Source organism: Choloepus didactylus, chromosome 18 (assembly GCF_015220235.1).
Source record: "Choloepus didactylus isolate mChoDid1 chromosome 18, mChoDid1.pri, whole genome shotgun sequence".
NCBI lineage: Eukaryota > Metazoa > Chordata > Mammalia > Pilosa > Megalonychidae > Choloepus > Choloepus didactylus.
In genome coordinates, this window is record NC_051324.1 from 72,909,419 (window position 1) to 72,918,482 (window position 9,064).

Genomic DNA, 9,064 nt, shown 5'->3' on the forward strand with positions numbered 1-9,064 from the left:
GCTGGGCGCTGCGGGTGGCCACTGCGGGATTCCCTTCGATCCTTGGGGGTCCGTTTTCCGACGGCAAAGGGGATGTGCTCTTTGGAGCAGGGGTCATTCCTACCCCCCCCCCCGTGTCCCAGTGGGTGGGTGGCCTCTGTGAAACTGACCGAGGGCTCCTTTTCCAGATGAAGCCTTAGAATTTTAAGTGCACTTGGCCATTTAGTTGGAGAGGGGGGTAGGGGTGGGAGGGGGAAGGGTTACTGTGAACAAAACAGGATTTTACATAAACTGGCCATATTTTTGACCAGCCAACAAGGGACAGGGGGCTGGGCCCGCGAGCCCCTGAACCAGTAGGATTGTAAGGGAGGTGCTGGCTGGCCCCTCCCAGCTCCCTCCCCTGGCTCACATTTTTTGGAGTCGAAGGATTTTTCCCAGAACAGCTCTGAGTTCCAGGAAAGGCAGAGGGACTCAAAGGCCAGGACAGAGTGAGAAGGGTGGTGAATTGGAGTCCACAGACGTCCCCATCTACCTGTCATTGAACCTGCCCTGGGCCCCTCCAGCACCCAGCCCAGTCTCACAGGGTGTCTGTAATCTAGCCAGGGAGATGTAAAAGGGGGCAAACAACAAGATTAAAAAACAATTGTCTGCTGAATTGTGTGGTGCTGACTCAGGATAGGAAACTTTGGAAAATACTAGAACAATGGAAACAATGGTTTTCTGTTTATATGTGCTTCGAATCAGACACATTGGAGAAAAGTTCATCTGCAGAGCAGTGGTTTTGAGCACCCTTGCAAATCCAAACTCACTTTTTCAGCTTTTGTTAGTGTAAAATGTGGTGGTGGTTGTTCATAAAATGATGTTTGATGTTAACTATTTAAAGTACAGTTAGTTCAGAAAGTCATTACACTTTGACTGCCTGTAACCTTTCATTCCTTTTTCTTTACTTTTCTTTCTTCCTTTTTTTTTCATTTTAAGTGGAACAAAAAGCAGCTGAGCTACACAGAATCTAGAACCTATATGTCAGTTTATAGGAAAGAAACACATAACTTAGGGGCTCAGTCTTTTTTTTTTAAATAATTCAATTTTTATTGAGATACATTCACATACCATACAGTCATACAAAGCATACAATCAGTTGTTCACAGTACCACCATATAGTTGTGCATCCATCACCAAAGTCAATTTTTGAACATTTTCATTACCACACACACAAAAGTAATAAGGATAAAAATTAAAGTGAAAAAGAACAAGGTAAAAAAGATCACTAGGTGCATTTTTTTTGGCCCCCTTTTTTCTATTCATCCATCCTTACACTGGACAAAGGGGAGTGTGATCCACATGGCTTTCCCAATCACATTGTCAAGGGGCTCAGTCTTTTAGGCGAGATGTACACATAAGTGAGTATGTGGTAGTGGGATAAATACCTCCCGGGTAAGTTTGATGGTGACACAGAAGGGGAGCAGGGGCCAAACTACTGCCGAAGGAGGAGGAAGTGAAGGGTTTTCCCTGAACCTCCCATGGAGCAGCCCCATCTCACCTGCCCCGGGATCTCCCTCCACCGAACCTTCCCACCAGCTCACTAGCAGGCTGGAGTTTTCCCGGTAAGAGCTGAATGAAAATCTCTGGACCGCACGTCGCCTGCCAGAGGGCCCTGTTTCTCTGCTCCCTCTACAGCCAATCTCTTCCAAGCAGGCACCTGTTATAGAAGTTTCTGGTTCTCACCCTCCCTTCTCTAGATCCCGCTCCAATCCACCTGTGTTTCATGTGGCCCTAGCTGCTCTCTATCAAGTTCATGCAAACCTGACTCCCGCGGGCTGAGCCTCGTCTTACGCACCTGCCGACCCACCTGGCCTGCCAACCAAGCCTCCTCCCAAACGCAGGCCACCACCTCCAGCTCACCTGCCCTGGCCTGCAGGCTGCTCCCCCGGGGCCCTCGGCAGGAGCTCCCATCTCCCACCCGAGTCTTCCGTGTCCCGGCAAACTCTTCATTGTCCCACCAAAGCTGCCACAGTCCCCACTTCCCAGAAATTTTGTCTCCATCCTCCAGGGTGAGGTGCAGCCCACCCCACTCCCCCCACCCCTCTCCCTGCCTAGTTTTCCATCACCGCTAATGCATCTAACTTGCTTACTTCAGTTATAGTCCATCTCCAGAGAAGCTCCGTGGGTCAAAAATTGTTGTTTGTTTCTATCTCTTCAAAAATTGTTGTTTGTTTCTGTGTCCCCAGGTCTAGAACATATTAATGGCTCGTTAAATACTTGTTGAATGAGTGAGGAAGGGAGGGAGGGAGTAAAAGATTCCTGAAAGAGAAGCTGGGACTTACATGACAGTTGGGGATGTCGTGAAGGGGTGATGGAAATGGTTTCAGATGCCAGGAGCACAGGGGCAGGGAGGAAGGTACACAGGGCTGAGGGCCGCGGAGGGAGGGGAACTGCCCCCCACCCCCAAATCAGAGCATCCAAATCAGGAGGCTTGAACCCACCCACCCCTTGCTTTGCAGATGCCTCCCTCCCTCCCTCTCTCCCTCCATCTTTCTTCCATCCTTCCTTCCTTCCTTCCATCAACAAATATTTATTTGAGCATCCCCTGTGGACTAGACACCATTCTAAGAGCAGGGGATTCAGAAGTCACTGGATTAGACAAAAGTTCCTGGAAGCAGCAGGTGGAAAGACCCTGATGCCCAGAGGCTGGGACATGCTGGGCTCGGTCAAGGCTGGGGCAGGGGGCCGGGGCAGCAGGACAGAGGGAAGGAGGTGGCGAAATAGCAGCAGGGTCCAAGGCCTGGGAGGGGCGTGGGAGGAAGGACAGGCCATAGCCGGGACGGTGGCTTTTGTCAAGCAGGCGGGAGCCTTCGGAGGGTTTGGAGCAGAAGTGGAACAGGATCGTGTTTACGTTCTACAAGGACAGAGCGATGGGGTGGGTGGGCAAGAGTGGGGAAGGGAGCGAGATGGCAAGGGGAGAGAGAGGCAGGCCGACTCAGAGGCCTCATCTTTCCCGTCCTCAAAATGGGGGTAAAAGTTGCTTCTGCATGTGACGGCTGCAGACTGGGGCGTGGGGCTAAGTTGTGTGCAGGCATCTGGTGTCCACAGGCATGGCAGGGGCAGGCCACAGGCTGAGCCCTAGTGCCCAGGTCTCCCCCTCCCAGCTTGCTGCTCCCCATCCCCCACCACCCCCCATAGCCATGCTGCCACCTCGTTCCTGCAGTGGCCTCGGCCCCCAGAGCCCACCTGAGTCTGCTGACCCCTCCTTATGGCACCTCAGGCTTGCCCCTCTCCTTCTCTCCCAGTTAGAATCTCCCCATCCCCGAACCGAGGAAGCAGAGTCTCAGATAAGGACTCTACTAAAGACACCTGCTGCCTTTCCCCAAGTGCTCTTTGTCCCTTGTCCCAGGGGTTCACCAACACAGGGTAGAGCCCAGGGCAGGAGGGGACACGGGGAGGGGGGGATGGAGAAGGAGGCCCCGGGGCTGGTGGCTGGCCGGCCCCCTCCTGACTCCTTCCATCAACCAGCCTCTCACCTTGACACTGGTGGGTGGGTACGAGGGGTCCAGGAGAGACCGCATCCAGGCCTATGTGTGCACCCCAACCCTTGGCTCCCAGTGTGGGGTGGGGGAGAGGACAGATGGGAGGTGGAGCGGCACCTGCCAGTGAGAGGGAGCTCGGAGTGCAGAGGGGGCTTCCAGGGCCCTTTGGAACTCGCTTCCTACCAGGAAGGCTCACCCTGCCTGCCCCAAAGAGCCCTTCTCAGCCCCGAGCCGGCCAGCTCATCCCACCCCCATCCAAACGCACCCAGAAACACACCCTGGGCTTGGCAGAGCAAATATTGTCCAGGGGCCAGGAGGAAACGCCAGCAGGCCTGACAGGCCTCCTCCCCTGCTCTGCTCCGGCTCCCCTGCCCTCCAGCCCCGCTCAGCCGAGCTCCGTGTCCATCCGGCCACGAGACAGACAGCAGAAGTGCCTCTTCTCGGTGGATCCGCTCTCCCAGTTTGGATGAGATCCATTTCCTCGTGAACATACAGTGTTCTCTCCCTAGAGACAGCTTGAGCGGAACTGAAGCCCCCACACTCTTTCCGGCAGGTTCCAGAGAGCCAGGCACACCAGTTGGCATATGGGCATAAAAATCTTCCATTAGGAAGACAGCCCCCAAGTCATCCAGCCAGAGTTCCCAAGGGCAGGCAGTGTCCTGGGCAAGTCTGGGGGCAGCAGGGGGTGGGTGGCTATTGCGGAAGAACAGAGAGTGCATCCGTGTGTCTGGCTGGCTGCGAGGTGGCTGCAGGTGTGTGATGTGTGAAATGGGCAGCAGGGCACGATGGACCACCCCATCCTCTCCGAGCATCGGACACTGGACCCAGCCCAGACGCCTCTCCCCAGTGTCTCCAGCACATCCCAAAGATGACAAGCCGGTGAGTCAGGAACAACAGCCTAACTGGTGTGAAGGCGGAACCAGTCGGTCCACACAGCATCGTGGCATTTGGCGTCCGGGGTGGATTTCCAACCTCTTTCCTCGGCACGGGCACCTCAGGATCCTGTGCTGGCGTGTGGGCTTGCCGCTCTGTGTGGCGGGGGCTCTCCTGGTTGCAGCAGCACCCCGGCCTCCACCCTCTGCATACCAGTAGCAAACTCCACCCCAAGTGGTGACACCCCAAACTGTCTGTAGACCTCGCCAGAGACAAGATGCAGAGACAGACGAAGAACGCGGCTGCATCTCTGCAAAGCAGACAGTGAGGCAGAGGGGAGTGAACGTGCAGCTGGTAGAGCTGGAGAGCAGGTGGGAGATGACACGCCGAGCTGTCCGCATCAGCCACCGAGAGGGAGGGCGGCAAGGAGCATGACAAAGCTGGTGTGTAAAGAGTGCCCACGAAAAAAAAAGAGAAGAAGGTATTCCATTTCAATTATGTGAAATTATGCACAGGAGTGGGTAGAGACAGAACCACCCAAAGGTGTTCACCAAAATGTGAATGGGGTGTCCCTGGGTGGTGGGAGCTTGGGTGACAGGAAGCAGTTTTACACTCTGCTCCTTGTGCAGGGAAGGCAGTTTTCGGATGGGGTTCATCCTAAGGCGGACACCTCCTTGGGCAGAAATACGGATTTTTCTCTGCTTCCTGCATATCACTATTGGTTTTTCCTGGCTGCAGTTTTTCCTTCACCTTCGAGTGGTTCCCCCACGCCCCACCCTCTCTGCTGCTCTTGGTCGTCACCTGCCGTCGGGTCCCCCAGCTGTGCCCCTGGCTGTGTTCTCTGTCATCCGCAGGGGCCTGTAGGGGGTGAAGACTGGGCCTCCTCCCACCCCCTGCCCCTCCCCTCCACAGGCAGGTCCCCTGAGCTGGGCACAGCTTGAACCCAGCGCTGGGTGCTGCTCGGCTCGAGCCCGGGTGCCAGAACCCCAGAAAGCAAGCAGATGAGGCGGGGAGGCTGTCCTGAAGGCCACACATGGGGTACCGGGGGGCAAACATCCCGGAGGAAGCCACGCAGGCCCGACCCCGCGGCGGTTCTCCCCCGGGCTGGGGAGAATCGGGGCCCTCACCTCCTCGCCGGTTCCCTTCACACTCACATCGACTCCATGGCCGCCTGCCTTGACTAGGGTGTCTCCCCTCCTCCGGGGGGCTCAGGCAGGGGCCGCGGCCCTCCTTCCCAGAGGGAGGGTCCAGGAGGCCGATGCCCCCACCCGGGGCCTGAGGGTCCACACACCCCCACCCAGCGCCCCTTCTCCACCTGCCACCCCTGCCTCCCCCTAGAACCCCAGAGGCACTGGGCTCCCCTCGAACCTCCTGCAGAAAATGAAGCGAACGGGAGCACTGCGGGGATCTCAGCCTGCCGCCCCCATGGCCACCACAGTTACTCCTGCCACACTTCTCCTTTCTGGACTGGGACCGTGTCCTGTGCCTCCATCCCCGGCAGGTGGGGGGCCAGGGAGCCCCTCTCCCTGCTTCCAGTGAAGCAGCCCCAGCTGCCTTTCTGGGCACTGTGGGGACGGCCTGTCACCCGACTCCTCAGGGTCTCTGGCTCCCCTGGGCCTGGAAGCCAGGTGGGGGTCCCAGGTCCCCCGCCAGCCGCCACCCTCCCCTGCCCTTGGCTGTGGGCAGGGACAGTTCCTGGCCGTGAGGTGGCCGCTCGGAGGCTGGGTGGCCACACTGGCCGGGGCCCCGTGCTGAGAGCCGCAGTGGACACACTTCAAGGCCTGCGCCCGAGGTGTCCTCCCTCTCGCCTTCCCCCTCTCCACTGTATTTTTCTTTCCATGTTCTATCTTCCTCCTTTCCACCTCCTCCTCTCTGGCTCTGGCTTCTCTGGGGCCGCTGCGGCTGTCCGCCCAGGGCTGGGGGCACCAGCTCCCAGCCCCTCTCACCCCTCCCTGTTCAAACCAGCCTCCCTCCTCCTGCCACCGGCTTCCGAGTCCAGGGCCCGGCTCAGGGGCCGTCACCCCTGGGGGAGGGCTGGGTGGGCCGGGGCGGGAGTCCTTGCAGCCTCGTTCTACCCGGGCAGAAGCCCCAGACTACGGGAAGAGCAGGCTCGGGGTGGGGGGTGGGGGGGCTCTGGCCAGCGACAAAGCGACAGAAGGCAGTGAAGCCGTGCAAGGAGCAGAGGCAGCTCCGGGCTCCTTGGAAGTGATTCACCAGGTTCCTGTCGCCATTTCCAGCTGCTTTCTTTGGTTTTCCGCCTGGCTCGTCGGCTCCCTGATTTGGGGGTCCTCCTCTGCCATTAGAGCACTGCCCCCCACCCCCGCTCCAAAGACCAGAGGGCCCTGATGGCGCGTGTCGGCCACTCGCCCTCTGCCACCCAGCTTCCCTGTACAGGGGAGAGCACGTGCACCGTCGTGCCCCGAATCACACTGCCCGCCTCTGCCTCTCTAACCCGGTTGTCTGGTTACGTCCTGATGTTCTCTAACCCAGGAACAAGGCCAATGGCTCGTCACCACTCAGGGCGCCCCGCATTTCCCAGCCCCCGCTCTGCCTCTGCTCGCGGGTGTCATCTGATCACAGATGCTGCAGGGAAGGCGCTGAGGCCCAGGCAGGGAGTCCTGCGGAAATGGGGGATGCTCCGCGGGCCCCCCAGTGTTCCCTGTCATGTGGGAACTGTCCTGACTCCCCGGGTGGGAGTAGAAGGAAGGCCCAGGATGGGGCCTCATCACGGGACTTTTCCTGCTCCCGCGCCCTCGGCTGATGCTGCTCACGCTCAACCCACGGCTACGTCCACAACCGAGCCTGCTGAGGCCCCAGTCCCCCAGCCCCACCCTGTCCTGCAGCCACCATCGGCCACTGAAGAGGGCGCGTGGTTGATTTCAGCCCTAGGTGGTGCCCAGCTGGGGTGGAGATGGGAGCTGCACATCCACGGCCCATCGCCCGGACTCCTCTCTGGAATCTCTCTCTTTGCACTTCATCTCATGGGTTCATTGTTTCCTTGTCTGTCTTCCCCACGAGACTGCACACTTCATTCATTCACTTGTCCAACAGGTTCTGACTGAGCCGCGGCCACATGCCAGGGCTGCCTTAGATGCTGGGGACACGGGTGGACGGAGCCAGAGGTGCCCCACCCTCCCACCACGCACCCTTCGGTGCGAGAAAGAGGCAAAGGGCCAACTGCAAAGAGCGTGGCACCCAGGGCCAGGGGAGGGCACCAGCAAGGGGGAGTGACCCGGAGAGGCCGTCTGGAATAAGAGACATCTCAACGAGGCCCGGAGTTGAGTAAGAGCTCTCCGCATGAAGAGGGGGAGCAGGTCCTCGATGGAAGGGCCAGCTTGCATGGAGGCAGGAGAGGGCTGGGGCCTTCGGGGGACTCCAGGAAGCTGAGGCCGGGGCATGGAGCAGGGGTGGGGCCGGGCCTGGGCCGCCCACTTGGCAGCTCTGGAGGTGAGCAACGCGGGGGAGACGGGCAGCAGCTGGTGGTGACTTGCTACCAGGCGGCACACGTTCCCGCCGAGAGGTGTGCTCATCACTCATCGCTCATCGCAAGGGTTCTTGGACAACGCGGGAGTCAACAGGGAGAGGGTGGCAGTGGGTGAGGGGCTGGGGCCCCAGGCTGCCTGGCTGGCCCCGGTCGGGGTACGCTGTCCCTGTCCCTGTCCCTGTCATGCCCAGAGCAGGGAATCACGCCTCAACTCTGGCCATGCTCCAGCTTGTTAGAAACTTTTGCAGGATGCAGATTTCAAACATATCCCAAAGGAGCCAGCGCTGTGTAATGATCACCCACGCACCAATTGCCCAGTTTGAAAATGATCAACTCATCCAATTTTGTTTCATCAACACCCGCCCCAATAGATTATTTTGAAGCAAATCCCAGACGTGGTAATTCATATGTAAATACTAGGAGAACATTTTTCACGAAGGTTTATCTGTTGTTTTTTTCTGGGTAAAGAAGCATGCTACCTTTATTTTTCGAGAGTTTATCTTTGCACAAGATTTTTTTCCTTTCATAGGGCAAACCCAGCTTCCTGCACTGCCCTCTCTGGATCCTCACCCCCTGTGAGAAGGCACACAACCTCTCACCCATCCGTGAAACACACCCGGCTGTGTCTCCAGGCCTATGAAAATAAAAAAATAAAATCAACTTGGCAGAATGGCTAAGCAATGGGCTTTATTTCCCCTTCCCTGTTCTTTTGCAGGATTCTCGCGGGACTCTGCCCAAGGTGTCTGCCACAGAGAAATCTGATGATTTCTCAGAAATCCAGACATTTCCAGGGGGGTGAGGGGAGACATTTGGAATATTCTTGTTAGCTAACATTTACAGAGCACCTGCTACAAGCTGCTTTCCACCCACTATCTAGTTTAACTCTCCCTGTATCCTGCAGTGGAAGGGAAACAGTTTAATGTAGCAACAAAGCTTGGGCTTGGGAGCCAGGTAAAGGAGACTTTATCTCCTGTCACAGGTTGAGTGACTCATGCATGTTTATTTAACCTCTTCCAGACTCCACTTCCTCATTAGGAAAATGGGACCCCACTAGTACCTGCCTAAAGGAGCTTGAGGCAGGTGTCCAGCACATGGGAAGTCCTTGATGATAATTGGCTACAAAGAAGTCAAGAAAGGAAAGCAGTTCACATAACCAGGAAGTTGCTGGGGCCAGGATGCAAACCCAGATCTACCAGAATCTGAA

The 9,064-nt window shown here is 57.3% G+C and overlaps 1 long non-coding RNA gene across 1 annotated transcript; it reads left to right on the forward strand.

Moving 5' to 3' along the window:
- Positions 1-7,344: 7,344 nt before the first annotated feature.
- Positions 7,345-8,534, forward strand: LOC119514474. Its single transcript, XR_005212828.1, has 2 exons — positions 7,345-7,658; positions 8,390-8,534. It is a non-coding gene; the product is annotated as an uncharacterized LOC119514474 (long non-coding RNA).
- Positions 8,535-9,064: the final 530 nt, after the last annotated feature.